Source organism: Odocoileus virginianus, chromosome 2, assembly GCF_023699985.2.
Source record: "Odocoileus virginianus isolate 20LAN1187 ecotype Illinois chromosome 2, Ovbor_1.2, whole genome shotgun sequence".
NCBI classification, from domain to species: domain Eukaryota; kingdom Metazoa; phylum Chordata; class Mammalia; order Artiodactyla; family Cervidae; genus Odocoileus; species Odocoileus virginianus.
Genome location: NC_069675.1, coordinates 24,695,062 through 24,714,085, shown reverse-complemented (window position 1 = coordinate 24,714,085; position 19,024 = coordinate 24,695,062). Strand labels below are relative to the sequence as shown.

The 19,024-nt window shown below is 40.2% G+C and overlaps 1 protein-coding gene across 6 annotated transcripts in view; it reads left to right on the top strand.

The window, feature by feature from the left end:
- Positions 1-19,024, top strand: part of THADA (THADA armadillo repeat containing) — a 330,140-nt gene that overhangs the window by 162,769 nt on the left and 148,347 nt on the right. The gene's annotated exons all lie outside the window — the stretch shown is intronic.

The following is a 19,024-nucleotide window of genomic DNA, read 5'->3' as shown; positions in this document are numbered from 1 at the left end:
CCAGAGGATCTTCCTGATGCAGGGATTGAACCCACGTCTCCTGCATTGACAGGCTGTTTCCGTACCACTGAGTCACCAAGGAGGCCCCCTATGTATATTTCACCACAATATAAATGAGTGAATGAATGAACGATGCTTGCTTCCTGGGAGCCCCAGTACTTTGGACACAGATAGAAATACCATAGCTTAAGAAGCGTGAGACTAAAGCACAGAGAACCTTAAAGAACACAAGATGAAGAGACTGTTTTGCTGACATCATAGGGACATATTGGCAACTCTGGAATTGGAGAAGAGCCCTGTCTTGAAAATGATTGATTATAAACCATTCTAGCCATCCTGCTCCCACAAATGTAGCAAAAGAAGGGAATGGGGTCTCTTGGCGGCCAGAATAGTAGCATCTATTGCTCAGACTCTCAGACAGTGGCCTTGAAATGCCCAGTGACCAGAAGTAACGTTAAGTTAATGTCATCTGCATAGCTCCTTGAGTGGCCAAGCATGTGTTTCTTCATCAAATCAGACTCAAGCCTGACCTTATATTTTCCTGGTAGGTTCTGTTGGCCCAACTAATTTTTGCTGTAAGACTGACTCTTGACCAGTGATTCAACCAGTTCTTTTAGCTTCACTGGTCATGGTGATTCTTCTGGAGGACTAGACTCTTCCCTTGTAAAAATTTTTTAGTTTTATTTTTGCTAAACCAAGAAACTTCTCTAACATTGCAAACATGTTACCTGGTGATATAGCTGCAGTGTGATTTCAGCGTGGAAAAAGAAAGTATGAAAACAGTTCTATTACAAATCAGGAAACTTTTTTTGTTAAGCCTGAAAGCCTTGAACTCAGAATTCTGACTAAAAGGTGCTTCTTTTTTCCTGTGTGTGAGAGAGAGAGCGCGCTTATTCTTACAGTCATTTGGAGTAATTGTGAACATTCACCATTGTTTCAGCAATACCGTTTTTTGTATTTAAATTTAGTACTTTCCTTAAAAAAGGTGAGAACCTATAGGAATTTAGGAAGAAACTAAGGTAAATTTAAAATATTAATGCTCACTTTGAATGAAACCAGTAAAAACATGCCCTGACCTTCTCATACATAAGACAAATTTGAATTCAAGAAAGAAAAAGTTTTCCTTCAGGAAATAAAGATTTTACCATAGTAACATGGATAGATAAAGCAGTATGTTGTGAAAAGTGCATCTTAAAAACCTCCACTTTAAAAAATAAGATTTCTTTGCTTTCTTTTTGACTAATGATTTTGTCAGATTAATTATTTGAACAGTAAATGAAATACTTGGAAGTATGTAAGGGAGTAGAGAACTTTTCTGTGCCTTGTACAAACTGGTGATACAGATTATAAACTAAATGATTCCAAATTTCACCAATTTACTGAGGATCCAAATACTAGCATTTGTACCCTAAGCCATAGAAATCTACTGAGAAAATCATAAAAATGAACGGAAGTGATCTAGATTGTTTCATTTTCCTTTGAAATGTTGTTTGCATTAAATCTTAGCACCCAGAAGTTAAACAGTACTGAATTTCACACATAGCACTGTATTTTTAATCTTAGGTTGAAGGTTATGTCCATGGCATGATTGAAGAATGATTCATACAGTTTGCACTTTTTTTTTAATGGGCAAGGAGGGAAATTGGGGAGTAAAGTGATACTGAATTGATGTTAAATTTATTAATTTAATTCAAATGGGAATAAAGAATGTCACTTAATGATTTTATTTCTTTTTATATTCATTTGTCTACCCTTTGTAAAGATTCTCTTGAATGTTACTTATGCTTTGAATGCAGTATAAAATTATCTTTTGGCCACTAAAAGTAGCAGTGGATATTAGCAGTGCTTTTTCTCCTAGTCAGTATATCAAGTTGTGTCACAGCCAGAGCCTTCAGTCACATGGACATATTGGAGAATATGACCAGAGTTCTTTATTAACATGGTCCCCATCTTAAAATACAATTACCATGAAATTAATGTATTAAGCCTTAGTCACAACCTTAGTCTTAAGGAAAGACTTAAAGGTAATATGACTCTCCTTATAATTAGTAGGCTAATTAAATGCTGGAAGGCTTCAACCACATTGTAATGTACCTTGCTTCTGAACAAAGAGAACATCACCACTGAAACTGTATACTTGTAACACTAGTATTTTTTTTCATTAGTGGTAGAGTGTGTGGGTATGTATGTTTATTATCTATTTTGTTTCATCTTCAAATTTTGCAGAGCAGTTTCCATTGTGCATTCACTGGGACTATGTTAAATAATAGCATGCTAATTTGGCTTCTGTTTGTTCAGAATTCAGCATGATTCAAATAGGGATGAGTTGAAAATTAACCTTTTCATTATGGAATAAACAAATTATCAAAATAAGCACATGCACAAAAAAAGATACTAGAAATCAGGTTCAGTCTACTCAAAGTGGAAGATAAATCTGTTTGACCTTAACCACGTGAAAAATTCTACTGCTAAATGCAGTACTTATTAAAGCTGGCCCAGTGGATCTGGCATTGCTTGGCAGAATGGTGTGTATTGTCAAGTATATGTAAGAGTTATTATAAAATTGTATTTATTTTAGTATTTGTTATTGTTCTTCCATCCTATGGTGGTAAAAATGTTTTATAGTTGGGGCATGCTGTTTTTTTTAACTACCCTGGTCTCTGGAGTCAGACAAACCTGACTTGGAAGCCTGGCTTGTCCGTTCACTTCTTTTGTGAGTTTGGTCAAGTCACTTACTGTCTCTGAGCCTGTCCTAGAAGAGCACATGGAAGACTCGAATACTGGTTCTGAAAAAAGTTTCTAATTCTCACTCAGTTCATTGTTAGGATTTAGGTATTTATTGATTTAATTTTTTAAGAGAGCACAAGGGATGGGCCATTCTGGTCGCAAAAGTTCAAAGTAAATATCTGGGCTTGTTTAACATGAAGAAGAGAAGATTTGGGATGTTTTGGAGGTGTGACTGGTGGCTGAGATGGGAGAAAAAGATAGGGTGTGTAACAACTTTTCTAATGTATATGAAATGTTATCCTTAAAAAACAAAACAGCATTTTTGAGGTATAAGGTAAACTGCACATGTTGAAAGTGTACAATTTAGTAAGTTTATACATCCATAAAATCATTCCCAGTGTCAAGATAGTAATCATATCTAACGCCCACGGAAGTTTCCTTGTGTCCTTCTGTAGCCTTTTCCAACAATCCCAGCCCCTCTCACCTGGCAACAGCTGTTCTATATCACTGTAGATTAATTTGCATTTTCTAGAATTTATATAAGTGGAGTCATATATTATGTACTTTATTTGTCTGACTTTTTCACTCAGCATAATAAATTTGAGATTAACCCATGTCGTTACACATATAAGTAGTTTGTTCCTTTCTATCGCAGAATAGTATCCCATTGTACAGCTATACCATGATTTACTTACATACCTGTTGAGGGACATTTTTGCTGTGTCTAGTTTTGACTATTACAAATAAAGTTGCCAGAAATATTCATATACAAGTTTTTATATGGACATACGCTTTTTTTTTTTTTAGGGTAAACATCCAGGAGTGGAACGAGTGGGTTGTGGAGAATGGTACACATTTAACCATTTAAGAAACTGCCAAATTATTTTCCAAAGTGATTGTACCGTTTTACATTTCCACCAGCAGAGGATGAGAGTCCCACTGGTTCCACATGCTGGTCAACACTCTGTGTGCTTGGTCTTAATTTTAGACATCGAGCATCTTTCCATGTGTTTCTTTGCTATCCATATATCTTCTAAAGTCTTGGTTCAAAGTTTGACCCATTTTTCTGTTGTTTTTGGTTTGATTTCTTCTCATCCACACTATATTTTGGGCACAAGTCAAAAGGTTATTCGTTTAGGTATAAATTCATTTGTTTCCCTGGCATGTGGAACCAGAAAAACAAAATTAAGTTGCGGCAAGAAAAGAGTATAATTATCCTTAAGGAAGTACTTTTTGACTGTGAAATGAATGTGGGCACTGGGGCAACGAAAGGAGGATGTAAAACTTTCCCTGTGAGTGTTTACAGATAGGGCTGGCAGTGGTCTGCTTGGATGCTGTGGGGATGCTGATGTGTGACTCAGTTTACCTGATTTCTGTCTTCATTTGAGAGAAGAATCTTTCCAGGGGCAGATCTCTTACTAACGTCTCAATATTCTTTGCTCGTTTGTGCTGTTTTTTCAGGTCAAAGAAGCACAATTTCTTGGAACGCTTTCAGAACTTTTCATGTACTCACGGTTTTAAGAAAATTCACTCTTTGTGATTTTAGCTTAAAGTGATGCTGTGAAACCTGAGGAAAGTCATCCAGGGGTATAATTAGCTTCAGCAAAGACAAATTGCGTTCTCTGGAGAGTAATCAGATTAAAAGAAACGCTCAAATTTCTCTCATCTCGCAGGAGCACAAATCACTGTTTCAGTTGATAGTACTGGGAGGATTCATTCAGCTCTCCATCGAGGCAACATAATTAACTAGATTCTGGAGAAGAGGTTCTACATGATTAAAGGAATTGGAGTTGGTTTAGCCCACGGAAGGGAAGAGTAAGGGGTGACTTAATGACAGGATTCCAGTATAGCTAATGAAGGGTTTTCCTGTGTATAGAAAACACTGGTCATTTGTTTTCCAACTCCACAGAGGCTCAAACTAGAGAAAATTGGCTCCCAACTATAGAAAGATTGAGTGTGGTTTGTATTAGACATAAAACTTCTATTATCAGCATCAATATTGTTATGAGATTAAGCAATGGAGCAAGTCAAGAGAGGTCATAAAGATATTCTGAAATAAAAAAGATAGCTATCTGCCTGGAATGTTTAAATGTCCATTGAATTATAGGATTTTGTTATTGAAGGGGACCTTCAAGATCAGTTACTCTAATCTCCTTTTACAGATGAGGATGTGAAAGGACATAATGTAACTGGCCTACAGCCACATTTAGATACTAATATTTTAATTTTTGGATGTTTTAAAAGTAGTCTGGCTAAAGAGGCACCAAAGGGACTGTGTAAGAGTTTCTGCTTAAAAAAAAAAAGAAGGAAGTTTCTGCTGAACAGTAGGTTTCACTCCACCAAAATAGTCACTTGAAGCTGATGACTATGTGTATTATTTTTTCCTAAGCCCATGAAGATCCTGCCAGTGTGCTGACCTGTGTCTCTTGTCTTTAAAAATGTTAACGATTTTTATTCTTGGACATTTTGAACTTGTCTCTAAATAAATGCTCTACTTCAAAAGACTGTAGCTGATTTGACCCAACTTGGCTAATGTTGATAGAGGACATCAGAGGACATCCTCACAGCCCTTGGGAGCCTGTCCCCGTCTCATACAGGGCTCTCCAGCTACCTCTGGCCGCTGCCTGTGCTACAGAGACTGCAGTTTCCTGGACAGCTAGTTCCTGGTGACTGATTTGCCTTCCTTAAAGATAGTGAGTTACACACCCTTAGGTTTTATTTTATTAAACACTGTTTGGAGCAGCAGGAAACACATTTAGGCTGCCAGTTCATTGTGTATGGGATCTGCAAAAATGAGTTCTGACCATTGGAATTAATGGGATAAATTGCTTATACAGGATTGCATATCCATTAGCCACAACAGAAATCGGCACAGTGCACTTTATTTGCTTGTGGATACATTTTATTTCGTAACTCATCATTCTGTATGTGTTCCCACTAGACCATCTAGAGCAAAAACTGACATATGTGTATATAGTATTATATTCTAATTTCAAAGGGTTTATATGAGTACTAAAAGTGAGATAAAATATTTGGAAGTGCCTTGCACATGGCCTGGTACCTGGCAGATACTCGGTAAATGTTCCCACTTTCCTTTCCCTTTCTCTTCCTTGGGTTTTAGCATGGATATTGAAATCTCTCAGAAATGTGACAGATTCTTGTCAAAAAGGAAGTTCATAAAATTGTTCACATTTATAAGTGTTTATTTAAAAATTATCAGGCTATGTTAAGCAGTCACGTTAACTCACAAGATTTTAATGTCTTCTCAGAAAGAGTCACCTGAAAAGTTGCGTTCCATTGGTTTGAGAAGGATGTACTCAGCACCTGTGATTTGTCCACCGAATACTGGGCTAGGTTTAGGGTGCTCTGAGGGCTTCCCTGGTAGCTCAGTGGTCAAGAATCTGCCTGCAGCGCAGGAATTGCAGGAGACGTGGGTTTGATCCCAGGGTCAGGAAGATCTCCTAGAGGAGAAAATGGCAACCCATTCCAGTGTTCTTGCATGGAGGGTCCCGTGCACAGAGGAGCCTGGTGGGCTATGGTCCATGGGGTCACAAAGAGTTGGACATGACTGAGTGAAAAAAACAAACATATATATTATCTTAAGAAGAAAGTACATTTTCTCTGTATCTTTGTGTGGTTCCTTGAATTGACTATCCTATCCCAGATTAGTGAACTGAGAACCACTCAGTGAATATGGAGCCACATGCCCTAAAGGTTAAATGGGTCGTGTTTCAACTGTGTGAAGTCACTTAGAGAACTCGGCCTCTGATCAGTTCAGGACTATTTTTCTCCAACCCACCACTACCTGCAGGGAACGGTGAAGACATGCGGAGAGGCCAGGGAGTCACCTCAAGCCCCTTAAAGACTCAGTGACCGCCTGAATGTGTTCATCTCTCGTCTGTAGTGGAGCTGGGCAGAAACATCGGGAGGGCTTTTGCTACTGAGAGGAACGCACAGCTCTTTCCCTCGGTCTGCACAAGCTGCAGCCATCAGCTCCTGCCCTGCACACAGCTTATCCCAGCTTGACAGCCCCGGGGGCAGATCCAGAATGCTCTTCCAGCTGTCCTTGCAGAGACCAGTAGACCAGAATGCAGCTTATTGATCCAGAGTCAGAGAGGAAAACCCACAAACGGACCGGGAAGAAGACTGTGCCAAAATTTCAAACTAAGTCTAGTAGTTATTTTCATTATGTAGGAAAGTTTTATACTGTTTATGTTAGATTTTTATTTTTATTTTTTTTACTTTATAATACTCCATTTTACTTTGGGTAATGACTGAAAGTAATGATTCCCTTTTAATCTCTAGGACCTCCAAAGTCTTTGTGTTTATGTTGCCAGAAAGTCTTTACCATGTTTTTCCGAGTCAGGAAAGAATCATTGTTAAGTTATAACTGCATTTCAGTACTCCAGAGGAGAGGGAAAAAAAAACCCAAAAAACCTTCTTTCCAGCTGTCTAGACAATTTGGTTGGAATCTGAAAAATTAAGTTTCAAATTGTATTTGTTGTCTAGGCAAAAAATAATGAAAGCATAAAATGAAATTTCAGATGAAATATAATTTTCATACTCTGTGTTTGGATACCAGGAAGCAACCAGGGATTAGTATTCAGAAAGCATCCTTTCATTTATTTAGAACATGTTCGTAATTCTAAATAATTAAAGAGCATTATTCAAAGATCTCTTTAAACTGAGCACCGCGCTGAATGCCTTCCCCGCTTGGCAAGTTCTCTTGCTTTATTTCCTAACACTAAAAGGAATGATATGAATGCAACTAGCGATTGCCACTGCATCCATCACCCTGTGTCCTTGCCACATATGTGGACAAGTGCGGTGCCCAGTTCTTACAGGGACAAGTGAAGGGTGTCAGAGTGTTGGAAGCCGATTCCCAACTCCTGGCAGTTGCCATTTTCAGCCCTTTGGAATTAACAGCCTATGGCTCGTTGACCTGCCGAAAGCCTTGGTAATTTAGAGGCAGAGTGGAGATGACCTTAAAAGGATGCTCTTTCTACAGCTTAGACTCTGGTTGGGATGTGCCAGAAGTACACACTGTACTTCTCAGATGTTCTGTTTTGGCTTATTGATTATTTTCAGCATTTCTTTATATAAATTTTTGTAAAGATCTTAACATGTTGATTTGAGTTAATTTGTAAAGAGCAATTACAGCTTTGAGCTGCCTGGTAGCTGTTGAACTAAACACTCTACCTGCAGAAATTATTTATGTATATATACACACTTGTCCATGAAAGCTAGAAATGGACAATTTTTAGCTTAGCTACTGTCTACTGCTTTATTTCTCCCTTACTACCCAAACCAAGAATTATTTTTCAAATCAGACTTCAAAAGTCCTGAACTCATTGCCCTTCCAAGAAATATATTTGAATAAAGAAATCCATGAGCTGTGCAGAAGGCAAGATTACAGTAAATGCGACTTCTAAGTGCTAGCGGTTTGAGATGCAGGAAAGGGAACGAGTAGTTCAGGCGCTGGTAGGCCCTTTGATGAACTGAAAATCAGCAGAGGAGAAGGACAAGTAGAGAATTGAACTCACCTTAGAATGTGCAAAAGGGACTTCAGGAATAGCACTTGTAACAAAAACATATTTTATACTGACAGGACATGCTGAACTGTTTTTTTTTTTTTTTTTTTCAGATTCGCTGGTACAACCTTATTTTTTTCAGTGGTTTCTCTCTTATGCATACACACGTACCCACACATGTACATGTTTCCGAAGGCAAGACTGAAACTAGGAACCACAGACAATGAAAAGGAAAAATAAATCTTTGGTGAAATGGTGTTAGAAACAGCATTAGAATTGACAGAAAGTAGAATTTGGGCCCTGGACCTGAGGAATAAAGGCAGCGGACCCCACATAAACAAGTCAGTTGGCCCCAAAGAAACTCATTCTTCTCTTGTTTCCAGCTCCTCTGGTGGGGAGGGAGAGGGACAAGCCTTTAGGAGCCCTGAAGCCTGTTGTGTATCGTAAGGCTCTATCCTCAGCCAGTTGTTGAGATAGACAACACTGGAGAGTTTGTATGTGTGGCTCAAGCTTTTAAGTATAAGGTATTTTGCCTTATAAGGCATTGTGTTTTCTATGCATTGTCTCATTTAAGCTTCACAACAGCCTGTGAGATAGTTACCATTCCTCGTTTTATAAATGGTAAAGACTTAGGAGGTTCACTGACCTGTATAAGGTCACCCACTAGGCAGAACTTGGACCTAAACAGGTTTTCTGGATTCTAGAACAGGTTCTTGACTCCTGTCTTATTTGCTATATTACTCAGAAACTATAAAGATCCTATTTCTGCTCTCAAGACCATTTTGGTCTAATAGAGAAGAAACTTACAGTTACCATTGGGGAAAGGAGGTTTGGGGAGGGATAATTAGGAGTTTGAGATTAGTGGATACAAAACTACTAAACATAAAATAAACCACAAGGTCCTATTGTCTAGCACAGGGAACTATATTCAGTATCCTGTAATAAACCATAATGGAAAAGAATATGAAAAAGAATATAAAACTAGATCACTTTATTGTATTCTAGAAACTAACACAACAGTATAAATAAACTATACTTGAATTAAAAAAGATTTTTTTAAACATCATTTTGGTCTAGCCAACATGATACCTGAGAGAGGAATATAAGCAGGATGTGCCTCTTGCCCTGACACCTGTAAGCATGCCATTGAAGTGACAGGGTGTGTGCGTGAATGCTCAGTCGCTCAGTCATGTCCTACTCTTTGTGACCGCATTGACTATAGCCCTTCAGACTTCTCTGTCCATGGGATTATCCTGGCAAGAACACTGGAGTGGGTTGCCATTTCCTCCTCCAGGGAATCTTCCCGACCCAAGGATTGACTCCATGTCTCTTACAGCTCCTGCATTGGCAGGTCAATTCTTTACCTCTGAGCTACTTAGGAAGCCCAAGTGACAGGGCACGGGAGAGCAAAGGATTGAACAGAAGTTACACCTGAGCAGAGTTACAGAGGATACGGACGAGTTCCCCAAGTATACAAGGGTGAAAAGGCCATTTATTCCAGTGAGTGTAAACTGCACTGTACAGAGGCACTAAACATGAATTGATCTTTATGATGATCAATGAATGATGGATTGAGAAAATGTGCATAGAAAGTTTTTAATTTTTGTATACATAGTATAACCTGTGGCCTCAGCCTACTTTTTCCTACCCAGCCTTCAGAGATACCTTGTGAGGTAGGGTCATCTCAGCTTTGAAGATTATCTGTAAATGAAAAAAGTGAAAGTGAAAGTCACTCAGTTGTGTCCATCTCTTTGCAACCCCATGGACTATACAGTCCATGAGATTCTCCAGGCCCAAATACTGGAGTGGGTAGCAGTTCCCTTCTCCAGGGGATCTTCCCAACCCAGGGATTGAGCCAGGGTCTCCTGCATTGCAGCCATATTCTTTACCAGCTGAGCCTCCAGGGAATCCCAAGAATACGGAATGGGTAGTCATCCCTTCTCCAGTGGATCTTCCTGATCCAGGAATCAAATTGGGGTCTCCTGCATTGCAGGCAGATTCTTTACCAGCTGAGTGACCAGATGACCATTCCCTAAGAGCAGCTGGCCATGCTCTAGGAGAAAGACCATAATGGCACGCATTCTTTTTTTTTTTTTTTCATTTATTTTTATTAGTTGGAGGCTAATTACTTTACAATATTGTAGTGGTTTTTGCCATATATTGACATGAATTAGCCATGGATTTACATGTATTCCCCATCCCGATCCCCCCTCCCACCTCCGTCTCGACCCGATCCCTTTGGCTCTTCCCAGTGCACCAGGTCCGAGCACTTGTCTCATGCATCCAACCTGGGCTGGTGATCTGTTTCACCCTAGATAATATACATGTTTCGATGCTGTTCTCTTGAAACATCCCACCCTCGCCTTCTCCCACAGAGTCCAAAAGTCTGTTCTATACGTCTGTGTCTCTTTTTCTGTTTTGCATATAGGGTTATCGTTACCATCTTTCTAAATTCCATATATATGTGTTAGTATACTGTAATGGTCTTTATCTTTCTGGCTTACTTCACTCTGTATAATGGGCTCCAGTTTCATCCATCTCATTAGAACTGATTCAAATGAATTCTTTTTAATGGCTGAGTAATATTCCGTGGCGTATATGTACCACAGCTTCCTTATCCATTCGTCTGCTGATGGGCATCTGGGTTGCTTCCATATCCTGGCTATTATAAACAGTGCTGTGATGAACATTGGGGTGCACATGTCTCTTTCAGATCTGGTTTCCTCGGTGTGTGTGCCCAGAAGTGGGATTGCTGGGTCATATGGCAGTTCTATTTCCAGTTGTTTAAGAAATCTCCACACTGTTTTCCATAGTGGCTGTACTAGTTTGCATTCCCACCAACAGTGTAAGAGGGTTCCCTTTTCTCCACACCCTCTCCAGCATTTATTGCTTGTAGACTTTTGGATAGCAGCCATCCTGACTGGCATGTAATGGTACCTCATTGTGGTTTTGATTTGCATTTCTCTGATAATGAGTGATGTTGAGCATCTTTTCATGTGTTTTTTAGCCATCTGTATGTCTTCCTTGGAGAAATGTCTGTTTAGTTCTTGGCCCATTTTTTGATTGGGTCATTTATTTTTCTGGAGTTAAGCTGGAGGAGTTGCTTGTATATTTTTGAGATTAATCCTTTGTCTGTTGCTTTGTTTGCTATTATTTTCTCCCAATCTGAGGCCTGTCTTTTCACCTTGCTTATAGTTTCCTTTGTTGTGCAAAAGCTTTTAAGTTTCATTAGGTCCCATTTGTTTATTTTTGCTTTTGTTTCTAATATTCTGGGATGTGGGTCATAGAGGATCCTGCTGTGATTTATGTCGGAGAGTGTTTTGCCTATGTTCTCCTCTAGGAGTTTTATAGTTTCTGGTCTTACGTTTAGATCTTTAATCCATTTTGAGTTTATTTTTGTGTATGGTGTTAGAAAGTGTTCTAGTTTCATTCTTTTACAGGTGGTTGACCAGTTTTCCCAGCACCACTTGTTAAAGAGGTTGCCTTTTTCCCATTGTATATCCTTGCCTCCTTTGTCGAAGATAAGGTGACCATAGGTTCGTGGATTTATCTCTGGGCTTTCTATTCTGTTCCATTGATCTATATTTCTGTCTTTGTGGCACGCATTCTTAAATAAACCTAGTAAGGGATTTGAGGAGAGGTCAGACATAGCTTCTTCAAACTCAGTTTAGTCCCTAAGATGCTGACAAGTAGGGGCATCTCTAGAAAGTGGATGATTATTTTCATCAGCAGCAGAGAGTCCCCTACATTCAAAATTACCTCCCCCACATTGCCAACTAATGTTCTCTCAGCCATTCTGCCTTGTAAGGATTAAATGATGTAATACGCACAGAGCTTTTAACGATAGGTCTGGCCCTCCATAGATGCTTAGTAAATGTTAGTTACTATCATCATCATCTTTATTGTTCTGCCCCACATTCTAACAATTAGGGACTGGTTGGTTCCATAAATCATTCATACCTTAATGTGATTAGGTTGAGCACGTTACTTTGGAAACATTTGGTGTTTTCAAGGCTCTGAGGATTTTGAGGCAGCTGCACTGTTCAAAGCCTTTGACTAAATTTTGCAGGTGGACAAACTCTAATTAAAATGCAGGATCTGCCACTTGCTAGTTTTATGACTTTAGTATGTTGGGAAACCTTACTTTTCTCATCTAAAAATACAGCTGATGATGCTGAGCTTATAATGAAGGTTTAATATAAAATGGTGTTTCTGAAGTACATAGCCAGTTCTGGTACACAGTAAGTATTTAATAAACCTCAGTTCCCTTTTGACCGCGTGCCCTGGGGGGCAGTTTGGGTTCATGGGCAGAAAGGCATAGAGAGGGTACCACTTTCTTGTCAAACCCAATCTTCCTTCTGTCTGACCCCACTTAGTCACAGCGGGGCCCTGATGACCCAGACCACCCACCCTCCTTTCTGGGTGTCCCAGTTCAGTTCCTCTGCCGCAGCCTGTGTTTATGTCTCATGATCCCAGAAGGCACTGGCTGATTGGCCTGAATTTCCTACTAGATTCTAGACTCCCCACGACCTGGGTAGTGATTCTCTCTGGTTCCCTCGTTCCTAGTAACTCAGCATATGCTTTTGCTGGGCACTCAGTGGCTATCTCCATGCCTGACAGCTGTGAGTGATGTCCCGCCACTTACCTGTGTTCGGAGGCTAAATATAAGAGAAACACCTGGAGAAAAAGCTTAGCCACCACACTGTGAAACTGGATGATGTCAGAAGAATGATTTTTCCCTGCTCAGAATCGTGCATTCTAAAATTTCCAGGGCCTGCCAGGGTTCCTAAAGTCTGAAGGTGTGTATCACCCTCCCTTGAAGATCCTTCATCTCCTCCAGAAAACGACTCGAACTCTCCCTCTTGTTCTCTTTTCTGTGCCACTGTACACCCTTGGATGTCCCCATGGGTACTGCTGACTGGTGATCGTGAGGCTGTCTGGCTGGCTCCCCCTGAGCTGATGGTTCGCTGTGACAGCATCCTGTTCTCCATCCCCACATCTCTAAAGCAGAGCACTTCCCTGCCAGTCACAGGCGCACTGCAAAGAAGTAACTGCAGATTCTTGGCCTGGATCTGGAAAACGCTGCCCCAAGGGTTTTGAGCATGAGCCATGAACCTCCTAAAACTGGTGGGAAATTGTATGTGTTTGCAAGTAAATCTACTGTTCTGGTGAGAGAATCCACAGTTTACATTAGATTCTAAAAGGTTTTCATGAGTCTACGAATGTTAAAAAGGAAAAAACCCACTAATTTAGAGATTTTCCACATACTTGTAAATTCAGGCCCATGTTTTCATTAGCTGGGAGATATTTTTATGGTCCTCCAATACCCAGGTGTGAGCTACAGCTTGAAATAGCCGACAAGCTCCATCGCGGAGCCATGGATGGCAGTTCTGGTCTTGGAGCTGCTGCTTACACATCATGGAGGGTTCTCCGAGCCTTTTGAGCTGCATTTTACTTTTTGTCCATTAACTGAGATTTATAATGCCCTCATATCCTACAGGAATGCTGTATAGAGAGATAAGGGATGTACAGGCATTTATAAGCTGCCAAGGGTTGTACAGTTGTGGGGTGCAGGTGTTACTGTTACGAATGTGTCATCTCCCATGTTACCCAGGGCCAGGAACACAGTAGGCAATTTATACATGTACAATTAAAATGAACATGGACAGGGTTTATTGAAGGGAAAGAGCTAGAGGTTTAAGACACCAGTGTTTGTGTGTTCTGCAGATCTTGTGAACAATTTAGTATTCAGGCCTAGAACACAGCTGGGGTACTGAGAAAATGCTTTCCAAACTATTTCCAAATAGACGAAATAACCTTCGAGATTCAAAATCCATTTGTTTTGTTTTCCAGAGACTTAAAATGAGTAGAATTGAAACTTAAAAGAGTAGAAGCTGTCTCACTTTTTCCAGGAGGCCTCCAGAGGCATCCTCATCACTTTATAATGAAGGCAAAAAAAAAAAAAAAATTCCTCCTTGCCATCATATCATCAATTTATTGTTCTTTTCTTTTTTGAAATCAATCCTGAATATTCGTTAGAAGGACTGATGCTGAATCTGAAGCTCTAATACTTTGACTACCTGATGCAAAGAGCTGATTCATTGGAAAAGAGCCTGATGCTAGTAAAGATTGAAGGCAAAAGGAGAAGGGGACGGCAGAGGATGAGGTGGTTAGATAGCATCACTGACTCAATGGAAGTAAATTTGAGCAAACTCTCGGAGATAGTGGAGGACAGAGGAGCCTGGCGTGCTGCAGTCCATGGGGTTGCAAAGAGTTGGACACGACTGAGTGACTGAATAACAACAGCAGCATTCACACCACAGTCTTAATTCTCTCATTGGGGCCACAGGGAGGCCTGCCGTTCCTAGACTATGCTGATCCCACTGTAACAGGGGCATGGCACATTATTGAAACTGTATTTTCAAAATACCTTCCTTCTTGGAGTGTTCTCATAGACACCATCTCACTGAGGATCGATAACTGCCACTATTGTCTGCACAACAGATCCAGAGAGGTTCCTGCAACTTGTCCAAGTCAGAGACCCCAGTGTCCAAAACAGGATGATGCATTCCTGAAGATCGTCTCTGCCTGATTTTGGCACCTGTGCTGAATCAAAACTAGAAAATTCTATCTATGGGAAAGATATATTTTTAGCTTCAAATATATTCCACTTAGAGCTGAAAAGACTATTTATATCCCCTCACACTCCAGGCCACAGATACCTGAAGAAAAGCTGGATCTCATCACACCTGCTTCTTGTCCCTCAGTTCAGTTCAGTTGCTCAGTCATGTCTGACTCTGCGACCCCATGGACTGCAGCATGCCAGGCTTCCCTGTCCATCACCACCTCCCAGAGCTTACTCAGACTCATGTCCATCAAGTTGGTGATGCCGTCCAACCATCTCATTCTCTGTCATCCCCTTCTCCCCCTGCCCTCAATCTTCCCCAGCATCAGGGTCTTTTCCAGTGAGTCAGTTCTTCACATCAGGTGGCCAATGTATTGGAGTTTCAGCTTCAGCATCAGTCCTTCTGATGAATATTCAGGACTGACTTCCTTTAGGATGGACTTGTTTGCTCTCCTTGCAGTCCAAGGGACCCTTAAGAGTCTTCTCCAACACCACAGTTCAAAAGCATCAATTCTTTGGTGCTCAGCTCTCTTTATGGTCCAACTCTCACATCCATACGTGACTACTGGAAAAACCATAGATTTGACTAGATTTGGACCTTTGTCAGCAAAGTAATGTCTCTGCTTTTTAATATGCTCTCTGGGTTGGTCATGACTTCCCTTCTAAGGAGCAAGCGTCTTTTAATTTCATGGCTGCAGTCACCATCTGCAGTGATTTTTCAAACCCCCCCCCCCAAATTAAGTCTGTCACTGTTTCCACTGTTTCCCCATCTATTTGCCGTGAGATGATGGGACCAGATGCCATGATCTTAGTTTTTTGAATGTTGAGTTTTAAGCCAGCTTTTTCACTCTCCTCTTTCAGTTTCATTAAGAGGCTCTTCAGTTTCTCTTTGCTTTCTGCCATAAGGGTGTTATCATCTGCATATCTGAGGTTACTGATATTTCTTCCAGCAATCTTGATCCCAGCTTGTGCTTCATCCAGTCCAGCAGTTTGCATGATGTACTCTGCATATAAGTTAAATAAGCAAGGTGACAGTATACAGTCTTGATGTACTCCTTTCCCAATTTGGAACTGGTCCACTATTACATGTTCGGTTCTAACTGTTGCTTCTTGACCTGCAAACAGATTTCTCAGGAGGCAGGTCAGGTGGTCTGGTATTTCCATCTCTTTAAGAATGTTCCACAGTTTGTTGTGATCCACAGAGTCAAAGGCGCGGGCGTAGTCAGTAAAGCAGAAGTAAATGTTTTTCTGGAACTCTCTTGCTTTTTCGATGATCCAACAGATGTTGGCATTTTGATCTCTGGTTCCTCTGCCTCTTCTAAATCCAGCTTGAACATCTGGAAGTTCTCGGTTCACATACTCTGGAAGGTTCACGTACATCTGGAAATTTCTTCTTTCATAAGAAAGCCTTCCTCAGTGATCAGTGCAAAGAAATAGAGGGAAACAATAGTATGGGAAAGACTAAAGATCTCTTCAAGAAAATTCGAGATACCAAGGAAAAGATGGGCATAATAAAGAACAGAAATGGTATGGACCTAACAGAAGCAAAAAATATTAAGACAAGGTGGCAAGAATATAAAGAACTATACGAAAAAGGTCTTAATGACCCAGATAACCACGATGGTGTGATCACTCACCTAGAGTCAGACATCCTGGAATGCAAAGTCAAGTGGGACTTAGGAAGTATTACTACGAGCAAAGCTAGCAGAGGTGATGGACTCCCAGTTGAGCTATTTCAAATCCTAAAAGATGATGCTGTGAAAGTGCTACACTCAATATGTCAGCAAATTTGAAAAACTCAGTGGCCACAGGACTGGAAAACGTCAGTTTTCATTCCAGTCCCTACAAAAGGCAATGCCAAAGAATGTTCATACTACTGCACAGTTGCACTCATCTCACACGCTACCAAAGTTATGTTCAAAATTCTCCAAACCAGGCTTCAACAGTGTGTGAATCAAGAATTTCCTGTCCTTAAAGACTTGACAAAACAGTATCCTGGAAATTTTTTTTTAACTTGATAGTTGTGTTTATGTGAGTGTGTGTACTAGAATCTATCCTTCCATTTAAGCAATTTGCCATGAGAGAGGAGTTCTAAATTACGTTTAGTCGTTGCTTTAGAATGAATGGTACTTAATTAAATATTACTTTAAAAATAGGCTTCTTCTCTTTTTCTATAATTGCATTACTTTTTTGAGGGGCAGTTTTGTTTTTCTCTTTAACCTGATTGTGTGTGTTTGGAAAGTACCCTAGTTCAGAGTATCAGAAAGCAGAAAATTCTGGCACTTCTCCGACTTTCCATTCTTTCTCCTGTATGGATGCCAGATTCCTTTGGGAAATCATCATTTGTAAAAGGTCAGGAGCAAAAGCAGGGGGATTCTTTAGTGTATGGTTTCTGCTAATTAGAAACTAAACATCTGTAACCATGTCAGAATTATTTGTATTTGAAAAGAAACATTTATACACAAGTGCTTTTTAAGTAACATAAAGCACACTATAACACAAAGTATTATGTGTCAGAGGGGTGGGGGGACAGACAGCCCAGGAAGCTTCCGGACAGATGGCTGTACTGGGTGAGGTCATTTGCTAATTAAATCTCAGCTTTTTCAGAATATTTTCTTTTCTCCATCAATTGAAGTTTTCTCACTCACTCCCCCACTACGTGCCCCTCCCCACCCCTACCATGGGCCAAAGCAAACATTTGACTCCTTTTGCCAATTACAGATCAAATGTTTAATCATTTTAAAGGGAAGACACATGAGAAAATGGATGAGTTGGCAAAATCCAATCAAAACCATTGGGAAATCTCTAGCTCTCTACTGTAGCCTTAGTCTTCATTGTCTGCTCACATCATGTTGTAAGGTGAGCTATTCTCCATCCTGGAAGTGTGTGCTGATTGGCCCATCTCTAGCCTGCTGTCTTAGGGGAAAAAACAACACAGTGTTTTGACTTATCCTGTATCTCTTTCTCTTCTTTCCCTACTTTCTCCTACCTATCCTTCTCCCCAAGACGGAATTTTGCTTAGATCTTACAGAACTTACATCTGTACTTTTATTGTCATATTAAGATACATGTCAGTGATACCTCTGAAGTGTTACACTTTAGTCATAGGGCTTTATCTCTCTACATGCTAAGCATCAATGGCCCCATGGGCCTCATGGCCCAGATCTTGCCAGTCATTTTTTCTTGGAATATTGATTAATTTTGGAAAAAAGATAAGAGGACATCTCTTTCCCCTGCAGAGTCTGCTGTCTTCTGGTCTTCCCCATTCTTGTCTTGGCATTTAAGACATTTATGTAAGTTGAATTTTTTTTTTTAATGGGATGAAAGATCTTTAAGTCTTGAGAGTTCTAGTCAAGGATTTATTTAAGCTAAGACTTAACCATATTGGGCTTTCCTTTCAATTAAGACTATGTCTGTGAAGGCGCTCAGGTGCACAGTTTCAACAAAATGGTTGTGGACTCTCAGGTTCTAAGTATTTACAAACAAAGAGACCCGTAGATGACTTGCCTTTCTAATGACCTTTGTAGAATCTCAAAATAACCTCTTGTCCCTGACTTTCACTTACTTAGGAACTGGCTTCTCTCCAAGCTCTTTGGGTGTGAGGCAAGGACTTGGTGACTCAAGGGTCTATCTCTTGTTCTCTTGACAGTAAATTCAGAGCGTGTACTTGGCCATTTCAGACACTCCCCAGTGGGTCTGGCCTGACCCACTTCTCAGCCTGAAGTTCCACTTCTCTTCATGAACCTGATTTAGCCAGACACATTTAACTATACTGTACCTCAAGTGTTTCTACCCTTGCTTTATGTAACCGTCCCTGGTTGAAACTTCCTGGTTTCTTTTGGCATACTTGAATCACACTTGCTTTCCTGATTTCCATCCTTTGCAATATGACAGCCCACAACCTACAATCTGTGGTAAAACCATAGATGTTAATGATGTTTATGAGAAGAGCAAAGTCACCTGTAGAACTAATATAAACAAAGAAACAAAAAATCATTTGAAATCAGGGAAGTATAAAAACATCATTTGGAATAGGAAGCAACTCCTTCCCCCATCCCTGCCATGGGATGTCTCAGCTAGAGCTTGATAGAGCATCAGCATGTACACAGGTGTGGATGTAGTTATGTGTATTGAATGGTCT